Below are 13,700 nucleotides of genomic sequence, written 5' to 3'. Positions count from 1 at the left end.
CCAAGGCCTTCATTAGTGCGCAGAAGTTATCATCGACTGTAGAGATGTAGATTCCAAGTTTACATCAATTCAAAACAATTCTTACCATAATCTTGCATCCCGCCAAACTTTGCCAGCACTTGCTTGCTGATATATCTAAGCTTGTCACCAACTAATACACATGAGGCTATTGCAGTGTGTTGTCCCATCCGCTGTCTAATGCTGCTTTGAGGTGTTTCTTTAAGAGTGATGGAATCTCTATAGATCAGGGTACCACTGTATGTTACACAGTTGCAACTAGAATAGCTGAAAAACAATACATACAAAAAAAAAATAGTTCCAGGAATAGAAAATATGCAATGGTTAAAAAAGTAATTCAAGAAAACAAGGCTATCCCTTAAAAAAAAAAAAAAACCTAACTTCTGAAGGTTCCCATGGCGGAGAAGATGAGTGCAGTGGTTTCACGGGTGCACCATGTATCTTTTGTTGGCATTATGTGGGTCCTGAAAAGGGAGCACCAAAACTCAATGTTTCAACAAGTGCGTTCTTGTTGTCTTCAACAGAACAAGCAAAAGTTGTAAAAGCAGGTTATATACAGTGTGTCCCACAAAAATGCTACCACACTCTAGATGCGTATCACATTAAAATGACAATATAAGCTTTACATATTAACAGCCGTCAATTCCAGTTCATTTTCTACAAATGGATATTATTTGTTTGATATGGTCCAAAGATAACAAAGATAAAAGGTGGTTCATGAACCACAAGTCTCGCCTGATTTTGCGATCAATAAAATATGAAATGTGATCTTTTGACTCTAGATGACCTTTGACCCCATCTTCCTAAACAACATGGTATTACCCAAGGATCATTTGTACCAAGTGTGAACATGACTTACGCAGAAAAACATTGTAAATCAAATCGAGAGCAATTTGAATAGAAACTTGACCTTTTGATCCCTAGATGACCTTTGACCCCATCATCCCAACAACACACATCTGCTTTTATCCAAGGATCATTTGTACCAAGTGTGAACATAACTGATCCAGAAAAAAATGAGAACAATTTGAACAAAACTAGACTTTTTTTTACCCTTAGATGATCTTTGATCCAATCATCCTCAACAACAAACATGTGGTGCTTATAATCATTTGAACCAAGTGTGATCCAAATTTGTGCAGAAATAAAGAATGGGAATTAGTGGCACAAAAATTTCAAAAAGGATGGACATGACCTTATATCATTTGACCTGTTGACCTCGAGATGACCTTTGTCCCCATTATCCTCATGGATGTGCTGTATTACCCAAGGATCATCTAAGTTAGAGCATAACTGATGCAAAAATAAATATCATCAAATTGAAGAAAAACTTGACCTTTTGATCCCTAGATGACATTTGATGCCATCTTCATCAACAAGACAAGCACTTGCTCAGCCAAGAACGACACCTCTCACCAACAGACCAGTCGACTCCACAAGTTTTGTCCACACACCATCAAAATGCTCCGTCAGCGAGCTTCGTGAACAAGCTTCTCATCCACAGACCAATCACAATCTCTGACGACCAGCTCGCTCAATGCTATGTTACCGACACCTCCTGTATATTCAAGCCAATGGTGGAACCTTCAAATACACTGCCAGGTCGATTACTGTTTTCTTAATAAATCCACCATTTTGTGGACTGTTGAAATTTGTTTTACATTATGGAAGCTGTGATCAATCCTTGTACATAAAGTACAAACGTACATGTATAAGGTGCAATATTTGTTGAAAAACAAGATAAAAGGAAGGCTCCAATGAAATGTCTGCAAGCCCCACGGAGCCAGCCCGCTACACTCCCGGTCAAATTGTTTGGGTTTTTGCGGGTGTTCAAAGAGTAGCTTTAGCTTAATTTCAAGTGATTTACGAGTCAGATTGCATGTAATATGGCTTGTGGGTTTAATCCTAGTACATCTTGACTCATACCAATATTCAAATTAATTGCATCATGTGTTCATTATTATTCACATACAGTGTATTAGATTAGTTTGTCCTTAAGGCCATATGTACACCTGGCCCTTCATGTAAATGTTAGTAGTGATACATTTGTGTGTGTTTTTACATGTATTTATCGAAAAACAGGCCGAGCCCAAGTCTGCGCAATGTTGCAAAAGTTTGGTATCCGGTCGAACCTCAACAGACACCTTAGAATTCATCAGGAGAAGGCTTTTAAGTGTGAGGAAAGCAAGGACTCGAAAGGCATGCAAAATCCCATAACTACCCTGTAATCCCACTGTACAAACAAGGAGAAGCTCATCTGGCAAATACTCCAGAGGGTGAACGTATCTGGAACATTCCAGTGAAAGAGAAGACAGCAGCAGTTAATTACTTGAGGAGGTCCCCTTTGACTGCATAGAATGAGGAAAAATAAAAGTGCAGGACTCAATGGAGATCTAGGTATCACAGGCCTAATTCATTCCCCATAGACTCGTGTGTTAAATTGGCACTTTAAAATATTCATAAAAAATAAGGATGAAATTCGGGGGTCAAATGTTTACTACCAGTGGATAGGATATATATCTGGCAATCCATATCTGACCAGAAAAGGGTCCCTCGACCAGCTCATTTTTAAAATAAATTGGCGTGTTTGAAGACATCGTCGGGGGGAGCAGATTCATCACCTCAAACAGCAAAATAGCCCTAATCCTTCCGCCAGTCAAAATATAGTCCAAAATTGGTGATATTTCTTCCCAATTTGGGAAAAGGAAGTTCAGTAATTACCAAAAATAGAATCAGTGTTAGATGGACAATCATATGCATACACTTTGTCAATCAGCCATATCAAAAAAAAATAAAATAGAAATTGGGTTGGCTCGAATGAATATCTATGGCCTGCCACTAGTGATTAGGCCCGTGCAGCCTGTAGGTATCACAGGCCTAATTCATTCCCCATAGACTCGTGTGTTAAATTGGCACTTTAAAAAATTCATAGAAAATAAGGATGAAATTCGGGGGTCGAATGTTTACTACCAGTGGATAGGATATATATCTGGCAATCCATATCTGACCAGAAAAGGGTCCCTCGACCAGCTCATTTTAAAAATAAATTGGCGTGTTTGAAGACATCGTCGGGGGGAGCAGATTCATCACCTCAAACAGCAAAATAGACCTAATCCTTCCGCCAGTCAAAATATAGTCCAAAATTGGTGATATTTCTTCCCAATTTGGGAAAAGGAAGTTCAGTAATTACCAAAAATAGAATCAGTGTTAGATGGACAATCATATGCATACACTTTGTCAATCAGCCTTATCAAAATAAAAAAAATAGCAATGGGTTGGCTAGAATGAATATATATGGCCTGCCACTAGTGATTAGGCCCGTGCAGCCTCTATGGAGATTGCAGCAAGTAACAACATTTGGAAAGCTTACAGGTCAAACATTTTAAGTGGATGCTCGAGAACAGTGTACATGTAGGTTATGCCATCTGGCTTGTCGACCAATTCATCCAGCATGGAGAGCACATTAATCAGTCAGACCTCCGCTGGCAAAGGAACAGCTGTTGATGCTCATCAATAGTTTTCCCCTCCTTGTCAAGGAACTTGAGACGGAAAAAATAAGGCTCTGTGTTTTTTATAAATACATGTATAAAATTATGTATCAGCTATTTACTCTAAACTTAAGACTTTTATTTTCAAGTTCTATGCATTGTAGATAATGTGATCCAGGAATCAGATATCTCTGCATCATTATCCTCCCAGCTGACCACTGCGGATCTTGGGGGGGGGGGTATTCTGAAAAGTCTCATAACTTTCCACATAAGTTCCCCATTTAATGGAGCGCTAATGGACCTCCAATTTTGTATTCTGAAAACTCTATTAGCGTTCAATTAACTCCCTTTAGAGCATACAACTACTGAACAGAATTGGCCAGTCAGATGCGCTCTTACGACATATAATTTACACGCAGTGTTTCTTCACTTGCTTTCATCGCTGCGCTCTGCTGCAGCTGCTAGCTGAACTGCACCGCAAGTTTGATACAAAGAATTTTTATTGAAAATAATGCTTAAAATTAGAATTTGACGTGTCCAAAGGACACACATGCCCCCGCTTAACGCAATCAGAAATTCATTCAATGTGATTGAACTTAATATCGTGCAGAAACCAATATGCATATATATAATGAATAAATTTAGACCTTTGACCTAAAGACTCAACCTTTCAATAATAATCTCTGACAGAAGATATGACAGTCAGGTCATTTGATGTGACCTGACTGTATTTTGGTGTCAGCTACCCAGACACCAATCATTTTTAATAGCCGGTAAATATTTTTTGAGTTATTGCACGGAAACCAAATGGGGGAACGGACAGACGGAAGAACGGACGGGGGCAACTCTGGACTTCGTCTGCGGGGGCATAAAAAGAGATGCTTAGAGGTTAATGTTGTTATAGTTCTATTGTCTTGTCACTTTCTCATTTTTCTTGTAGCCAGGGGTGTGAGTGGTCACAAATAAAAAGATCTGAAAAAAGCTGAAACTTGTAGAAAAAGTCTAAAATAGAAAGAGCTCCCATACTTTTTGTACAGAGGAAAGCCAAAAATAAGCTGAAATTAAGCTGAAAATCAAAACGAAAAAAATCTGAAATCAGATAAAAATCTGAACTCTCACACCCCTGCTTGTAGCCTACCTATGTTGCTTTTTATTCCTTTTTTTTAACATGTTCTAATTTTCTCATCCACCTGTTTGAATCTATAATTTTGTAGCTTTCGTTTTTTTATATTTGCCTTGAGGAAGACTCTTCTCAATATGACATTAATTTTTACCTTAACAGGCTCCAAGACCATATTCAGGCCATGCATTGAGTTCTACCCCCCCCCCCCCCCCACCTTCCTCCTCCAATTTCTGGTACAGGGATACCACCGATGCTCCCATTCTATGCTACCAAGTTTTTCTTCAGGCGATCAGTGGGTGTACTCCACCTGAAGATTCCATGCCCTAATGCCAAGTGCCCTGCTTCCCCTGACACCTTCCTCACCAAGAGTGGTTTCAGCACCATCGCAAGACAGGTTTTTCTATGCTTAATTCTTTGTATATTTGTACATACATGTATATAAACTTTAAGTCTTTCAATGTGTTCAATATTTTTGTGGGCGACATGCCAGACATCTTTATTGTTTTTTACAGGTGTGTTCATTGAGCAGAGAGACTGCAGTGCTTCAACTGCATAAAGGAGCACCACAAGACAGGGAGAAGCAAGCTTCAATACAGATGGATTGTGTACAATCCTGATGAACCTTTCAGGAAGTGAGCCGTAGACAAGGAACTCGCCCTTTTTCTTTGGGACAGGTGACATGCCCTGTCCATGATCAAGATTCATCGTATCAAGGAGGGGCATGATGCCTGGTATGCCACGAGGAGAGGAGTTAACCAGACAGTGCTCCAGAGTATGCAGCCAAGTGCATCCACCTCTCAGAAGGGTATCATGGACTTCTTGCAGCCAGAAGGCACCTACACTCCACCCATCCCCCAGTCCCTTTTGGCCCAGTTCAAGAGGGCAAATGCACCTGCGCCAAAGATCATGTACATCAACTGTTGCAAGTGAGTTCTGTTTCCTAGTTATTACATTGACAATCGTAATAATAATAATGACAAAGTACAAGCATTACATTTGTACAGGCACAAATATGTGAAATCTCCATACACTTTTCAAACTTTCAAATGATATACAATGTATATGTATGTGAACGTGTGCTATTCTCATTCAAATACAAAGAAGTTACTTGTTTCTACATATTATGTTTCCAAGATGGTGGCGGGAATGGACGGATGAGGGAATGCTGTTGAGGCTGGATATATGCCATTGTTGGGACTGTGTGGTGCAGAGCCATGCCAAATACTCTCCCTTTATGTGGGCTTTGGCTGGTGCCATTTTAGCCTATATTTATGACCTGACCAAGCTCATCAATGCTCAGGAGAAGGACCCTCTATTCGCTGGTCTATCTCATGATCAGATGATAAGCCACCTCAAGGTGGTGTTGAGGTGACTTCTTCTTCACACAATTTTCAATTAAAGCATGATATACCATTTGAGTATAATTAAACAAGGTGATGAAGAAAAGAAAAAGAACTGCAAAGAAAAATAAACCTCTTAAAAGTGGAGCATTGTGGCCCAGTGGATACGTCTTCTGACTTTGAAACAGAGGGTCGTGGGTTCGATTCCTAGCAATGGCATAATTTCCTTCGGCAAGAAATTTATCCATATTCATTCCAATGTCCCAATGAACAAGTGCAGGTCATATGTCATTGTTATTGTAGCTCAAAAAGTATATTATTATAATTGAAGTATTGTTAATGCTGATATTGTTTCATTGTTATGTTAAAATATGTTGACTTAGAGCTAAGGCTGTATTGTATTTAACAATTAATATTAATCTTATTATTGCATTGCATAACTTTACCATGTAAAGCATATTGAAATGTATATAATGCACTATGTAAATTATCATAATTTTTATTATTATTTATTTACCCCTCCTTTTTTCATTTTTCAGTGAAGGAAGGGCAGCAGCTTGCTGATGAGGAGGAAGACTACCCGGAGGTTACTTCTGTCGATGACAAAGATGATGAGGGCATCAAGGATGATGCAAAAGTCGATTCCATAGATGAGATGTATTTGAAATATTCGTCTCCGGTCAAGAGCGATGAGTGACATGCACCCCTACACAGGCAGATGTTCTAATGGGGCGCAAGCACCTGCATCTTCCAGGATACGAGGAAGTGGAGCAGCTTGCTCTCCTTCTTATCAAACTTGCAGACCATGACCACATATCATCCCAACCGAACTCTTGTCTTCAGATAGCCAATGCTGTTGATGAACACAACAAACCTGCTTGATCTTTTGTCAAGAAGTACGAGTCGAATTTGGGCTACACGTACATGTATACCCTGTTCAGTAGATGTCTGGGTGAGGAATCTCCTGAGAAAAGCAATGCCCAAAAAACTAAATTTGGGTGGATGAGGTATGCCCAAGCTGCCACCATTACAGATGAGTCCCATCTCCTGTAAGTTGTAATTAAGATGCTAAGGAATCGACCCACAGTCAGCACTAAACCTGTATGTCATCCCCGTCAAAGACTGCCCTGAAGATCAAGAAAAAGTACAAACACATTGTTGATCAGGTTAGGGATGAGAGTTTGTTGGCTGATGCTAAGCTTTCTCTCCTCAACATCAATAGCAAGTCAATAACAAAATTTCTGAACATTGAAGACAAGAGGTCCAACTACATGTACCTTGCGGTCGTCCCCAAGTCAGCATTATGTCATCCCCGTCAAAGATTGCCCTGAAGATCAAGGGACAGTACAAACGCATTGTTGATCAGGGGCCCATAACAAAAAGCTTAGCAATGATCGTAGAAAATTTTTCTACGATTGATTGCATTGACTACATTGTACAATCAATCGAGAAAATCAAGTGTACAATTAATCGCTGACCTTTGTGTTAAGGGACCCAGGTTAGGGATGACAGTTTGTTGGCTGATGCTCACATTCTTCTTCCCAATATCAAGTCAATAACAACATTGCTGAACATTAAAGACAAGACGTCCAACTACCTTACCGTCGTCCCCAAGGCACAGAGTCATCTTAGTATAGTAGCCACCAATCATCTTCTAGATGCAATCACTCTCCCTTCTACCCTAACAGATTCCGTACTCCAGAGTACCCCTGCAGTGTGATATGCGTAAAACACAGAACAAGCGTCAATTAGACTTTGATGTAGTTGATACTGCAGAGCAGCCTGGCACATCGACGCCATTGCCCACACTGCGACCAAAACCCTTGAATTTACAGGTGTATGCATATCTTGGTAGTCATGCCATCCCAGCCTTCTGCAGCAACAATTTCCTTTCCTTCCACCTCTGCACCATTCACCACACCTCCTCCCCCACCTCCACCAAGGCCCATCCGTATCAACCTCATCAGATCAAAGAAACCGTTTACAGCATGTGGTGTGTTTAATTGTGGTGGTAAAAGGAAACGCTACATGCCTTCAAAAGAAAAATTGTGTGATAACTCTCAGAAGATATTTACCTTTTTTCCGGTGACCCGTAGATCAGTAATGATGGGATTCTTCAAAGAAGTTGTTGATGCTTAACAAGCAAAAAAGCAAACTAGAAATTTGACGTTTCCAAAGGACACAGATGCTCCCCCCCCCCTTAACGCGACCAGAAATTCATTCAATGATTGAACTTAATATCATGCAGAAAACAATATGCATATATATAATGAACAAATTTAGACCTTTGAACCAACTCGCATATATAATGAGCTGTGACATTTGGACTCCGAATTCGAACTTAGCCTGTATTTTGGTGTCATCTACCTACACACCCAATTTTTTTTAATCTGTTGAATATTTCATAAGTTATCATGCGAGAACCAAATTCCATATTTAATGAGATGTGACCTGCGGACTCCGAATACGAACTTAGCCTGTATATTGGTGTCATCTACCTACACACCCAAATGTTTTTTAAATCTGTTGAATATTTGATAATTTATCATGCGGAAATGAACTTGCATATTCAATGAACTGTGACCTTTGACCTGTGGACTCCAAATTCGAACTTAGCCTATATTTTAGTGTCATCTACCTACACATCCAATTTTTTTTATAAATCTGTTGAAGTTATCATGCGGAAACCTGACTTCAGAGGGGAGATGAAAACATGTCAGTGTGACCTTGAACTTTTGACCTCAAACTCAATAGGCTTCCTGGGATCCATGCTAGTATCATACACCTGGGGTGGTATTCTGAAAATTGTCTTAGATTTTCTTGTAAGTCAGCAAGATAACAGCTCGCTAAAATTCTCTTTAATCGGTATTCTGAAAATTGTCTTAATAATAATAATAATAAACAGTTCTTGTATAGCGCATATCACGATTATGAATAATGTCTCTATGCGCTTCCAAAGGACTTGGATATTATTACCCCAGCTGTAGCTTGGCAGCCGTAATTACTAAGATTACAGCGCACACGCATTTCAAGGAATAAATTCCTGCCAGGTACCCATTCACCTCACCTGGGTTGAGTGCAGCACAATGTGGATAAATTTCTTGCCGAAGGAAATTACGCCATGGCTGGGATTCGAACCCACAACCCTCTGTTTCAAAGTCCGGAGACTAATCCACTGGGCCACAACGCTCCACATTATCTCTCTAAGGACGTCCCCTATTATATCTCTGACACGCCCAATATTTAATCATTAAGCTTGTTATATGCTTAGGTCAACCAATAGAAGCGTCTCTTCTGAAAAAATAATGAAGCGCATTGTTGACATGAGGCGTAATTTCCTTGCGCCCCCGACGCTTATGCCTGTACGCTTCTGTGTCAAAAATACACGAGGCTCTTCTCAAAGACATATTTTCTCTAAAAAGATTCATCGTCTCGAACACCAATTTTTAATTGCTGAAAAGTCTACCAATCCGTCGTTATGTCTTTGGAATGTCTCCTTTTAAAAAACATGATGTTCTTGCGGGATGCAGCAAGAAATAATCATTGCAGACGGACAAATATCGCATGTAACAATAAGTTACAATAGCCCCCTACCTCTTGTAAATTTTCTTGTATTTTGCAAGGAAGTTAACAGAATGCAAAGATAAGAGAATTTTCAGAATACCTTTTATCTAGTATTATCTTATCTTGCGCAAAGGGATATTTATGCGCCGTTTTTAACTTTACACATAATTCTAGCTCTGACATCATACGCGCTCAGCGAAAGTTACAAGAATATTTACAAAAGATACAAGAATATTTCTCTTAAGACAATTTTCAGAATACGGCCCCAGTGTTGTAGTGCCTTGATGTTCGGCCTTGGCCTTAAGGCCTCCTTTTTCAAAGCCTTGGCCTTGAACATTCAAGCCTTTGCCTTGAGAGGGCCTTGGCCTTGAGGATTTTGAGTCTTGAAATTTCAAGGCATTTTCAAGGCTTTTTCAAGGCATTTTGAATTTTGTACTTTCATTTGTTTTTATATAAGTAATTACAAATGTTTAAATTTTTCTGTATATTTAATGACACGAGTGGTCAATTCTACCAGTCAACAATGGCAGTAGCAGCAGCAGTAGTAAGTGTTATACAAATGCATATTATTATTATTATTACATGCTTGTGTGTTTGATTGTTCATGAAAGCGTCGTGACTGTGGTACTCCGTTCTAGCATTCATTGACTCGGTGTTTAAGACGCAAATTAACATACGAGAAGACACACTGGCAGACAACACTTTCCTGTCTATAGGCCGGAAAGGGCGCCTGACCAATCTACATTTCAAATATGAGTGCTCAACTGGGCCCGGTTAGTACTCCCGGGGGCATCTCACCCAACACAAAAATTGATGCAGATATAACGAAATGAGAGCATTTGAACAAAATATTACCTGGGATTGAGAGGATTTCTGATGAGAGCTGAAAGAAAGGTTATATCTCTGTTTGATGGACCTTATCGCATAATAGCCGGTTGTGTTAAATAAAGTTAGTCTACAATTATAAACAATATTATTGGGTAATTTTCACATTATACTCATTATAGACGGGTCAATATACGACCAAAAATAGCCTTACCCGGAACAAATTGCAACAAATGATTTTTCAACGGTATTTTGTACTATTTGACCCCATGAATAACATACTAAAAATCTACCAAAATCCGCATCCGGGAAAGTGGTTATTTTCATGATGGCATCCAAGATGGCCGCCATTAACTGAAAATGGATACAAATCATCATACAACTGACACATTATCCACCCTAGAATACTATTTCGGTTCATATTCCATGGTCTGGGGGTACACAAATTGATTTAGGCTAAAATGCATTATAAGCCCCCAGTGTACCAGGCAAATCCAAGATGGCGCACGAAATGGCTGCCGTAGACTGAAAATCCACAATTCATCTAAATTTGTTTTCTATTCAATGGTTTTAAGGGTTAAATAGTACATTGAAACAAGTTACAAGGATAGCCAGTGGTCTGGTGTGTCCAAAAATCCAAGATGGCTTCCAAAAATGGAGTTTAAAATGGCTGTTGATAATTAAAATGGACATAGTTCATTTCATATCCGCCTGGGACATAATGATTTTGGTGTCTCGACCATGATTTCAATGGTCAAATAAGACATTGGGATAAGTTACAAGGACAGGTAGTGGTCCAGTATGTTAAAAAATCCAAGATGGCTTCCAAAAATGGAGTCGAAAATTGCTGTTGCTACTTAAAAAAACCCGACATAGTTTGCTCAATGTCCAGAAATATGATTTTTGTGTCTATACAATGGTTAAATGGGTCAAATAATTTGGGACAAGTTACAAGGAAAGTCATTGGTCTGGTATGAGCAAAAATCCTCGATGGATTCTAAAAATTGATTCTGAAATGGCTGCTAATACTTAAAGCGGACAAAGCTCATTTCATTCTGGCCTGGGATATGTGATTTTGATGTGTAAACCACTGGTTTCAAGGGTCAAATAATATATTAGGATAAGTTACAAGGACAGTTAATGGTCTGGTTTGTCCAAAAATCGAAGATGGCGTCCAAAAATTGGTTTTAAAAATATGCTGCTGATACTTAAAGCGGACAAAGCTCCTTTCATATCGGCCTGGAAATTTGATTTTGGTGTCTAAACCACTAGTTTCAAGGATCAATTAATACATTAGGGCAAGTTACAAGGACAGTCAGTGGCCTGGTCGGTCAAAAAATCTAAGTTGGCTTCCAAAAATTGATTCTAAATTGACTGCTGCTACTTAAAGCGGACATAGCTTATTTCATATCGGCATGGGAGATGCGATTTGGGTGTCTAAACCACTGGTGTAAGGGCCAAAATAATACATTAGGACAGGTTTTAAGGCCAGTCAGTGGTCTGGTATGACCAAAAATCCAGTATGGCTTCCAAAACTTGATTCTAAAATGGCTGTTGATACTTAAAAGTGGCATAGCTCATTTTAAATCCGCTGTGAGATATGATTTCGGTGTCTAAACTATGGTTTCAAGGGTCAAATTATATATTAGGACAAGACAATGGCAGTCAGTGGTCTAGTATGTCCAAAATTACAAGATGGCTTCCAAAAATGGAGTAAAGATATGTATGATGTTACTTATAAAAGGACATAGTCTGTTTAATATCTGTCTTGGGAATATGAGTTTGGTGTTAAGAGCATGGTTTAAAAGGGTCAAGTAATACACTAGGGTAAGTTACAAGACCAGTCAGTTGTCTGTATGTTAAAAAACCCAAGATTACTTCAAAAAAATGGGGTGTAAATTGACTGTTGCTACTTAAAAGTATGCATAGTGTATTATAAATACACCTTGGAGGTATGATTTTGCTGTCTATACTAGAGTTTACAGGGTCAAGCAATACATTCGGTTAACTCTTGACATGCCATACACACTACTAACCCAACGCCACAGTGCTAATCCGATGCTAATCCCCTGTGCCAGCCACAAACCCCCCCCCCCCCCCGTGCCACATTGATTTTGGGATCGCGATTCGTATTCACTCCTTTCAATAGTCATGATTACAATTGCTTGTAACTCTCTAACGATTAGTTTATCCACAAAATATTGTGTAGTAAAGTTGTAGGAAATTTCATACCTCTTATAATTAGGGTGTCTGAAGCCACACTGAAAAGTGTCAGCATAAGACAGGCTGATTTAGGGGAAAATGTGGCACATTTTTTTCGGGAAGTTCAGGCTACTAGAAAAATGTGATCTGAATTGATTATTAACTTGTGTTTGGCATGTATGGAAAGAGAAAATTCAGGGGCTTCTTTTGACAGTAAGGACAAGTTTATATGATCATTTGAATTAAGGATTTAGAGATAAATTGCAAACCCTTATTTTTGTGTGTGTTGAGATTGCCATTTCCCCATGCGTTTTCTATGGGAAAATGAAATGTCTGTTTTGCACAATTTGTTCACTTTGTCGCAATTTTTCATTGTGATCTGGTTTCCAAATCTTTATAAAAATCATACCATCAGAAAGAGCATAAAAACCCTATTGGACTCTTTATGGACAAGTTTTTGGCATTAATAATAAATTCATAACAGCTCTCGGAAGCCCAAAATTTGGATTTGTGTGTGTCCATTTCTTAACTACACAGTCTATGGCAGAGAAATGCTGAAAATTGACCTAATTTCATTCTTCTTTTTAGTAGCCAATAATCAGATTTTTTTCTAAAATGTTACATTTTTGTCAGTCTGAAGGTCATTTCTCTTCAAATTCACAAAGAAAATGTGATATTTTCTTGAAATAAGAAAAATAATATTTTTCTCCAGACACCCTATTATAATGGTGTCCTCATTATATGGATTGGTTATTATCTTTACCGCTAAAATATGAGTTGTATCAAGTAGTTCCATTTTGTGGAGTGTTTTGTATGGATAAAAAAACCTAGGTCTCTTCCCTCTCGGAGGCGGAGCCATATCTTGTAAAAAATGTAGAAATACTCAAAAAAGTCGAATGTAAACCGCATGAGTAAGTTGATCTGTCAGAAAGCAGAGTTCGCACTGCACACAATAGTGCTAATTACGGCGTGCATGCGATGCGCAATACAATGCAAAACGGCGTAACAATGATTGTAATTCCGAATGTGCGCAGTCATGCACGAAGCAGGCGAGGGTAGGAAACAATGCAAGCACAAAGCAATCAATAGTAGGCGTGCGAGCATGAGTGTGGCATGTTATAGTAGGATACGTAACGTGCA

At 39.0% G+C, this 13,700-nt stretch overlaps 1 pseudogene; it reads left to right on the top strand.

Moving 5' to 3' along the window:
- Nucleotides 1-5,319: 5,319 nt before the first annotated feature.
- Nucleotides 5,320-9,957, top strand: LOC129274798 (uncharacterized; annotated as a pseudogene).
- The last annotated feature ends 3,743 nt before the right edge of the window (nt 9,958-13,700 follow it).

This window comes from Lytechinus pictus, chromosome 13 (genome assembly GCF_037042905.1).
Source record: "Lytechinus pictus isolate F3 Inbred chromosome 13, Lp3.0, whole genome shotgun sequence".
NCBI classification, from domain to species: Eukaryota; Metazoa; Echinodermata; class Echinoidea; order Temnopleuroida; family Toxopneustidae; genus Lytechinus; species Lytechinus pictus.
The sequence above is the reverse complement of the archived record's forward strand: the minus strand, read 5'-3'. Positions and strand labels throughout refer to the sequence as shown.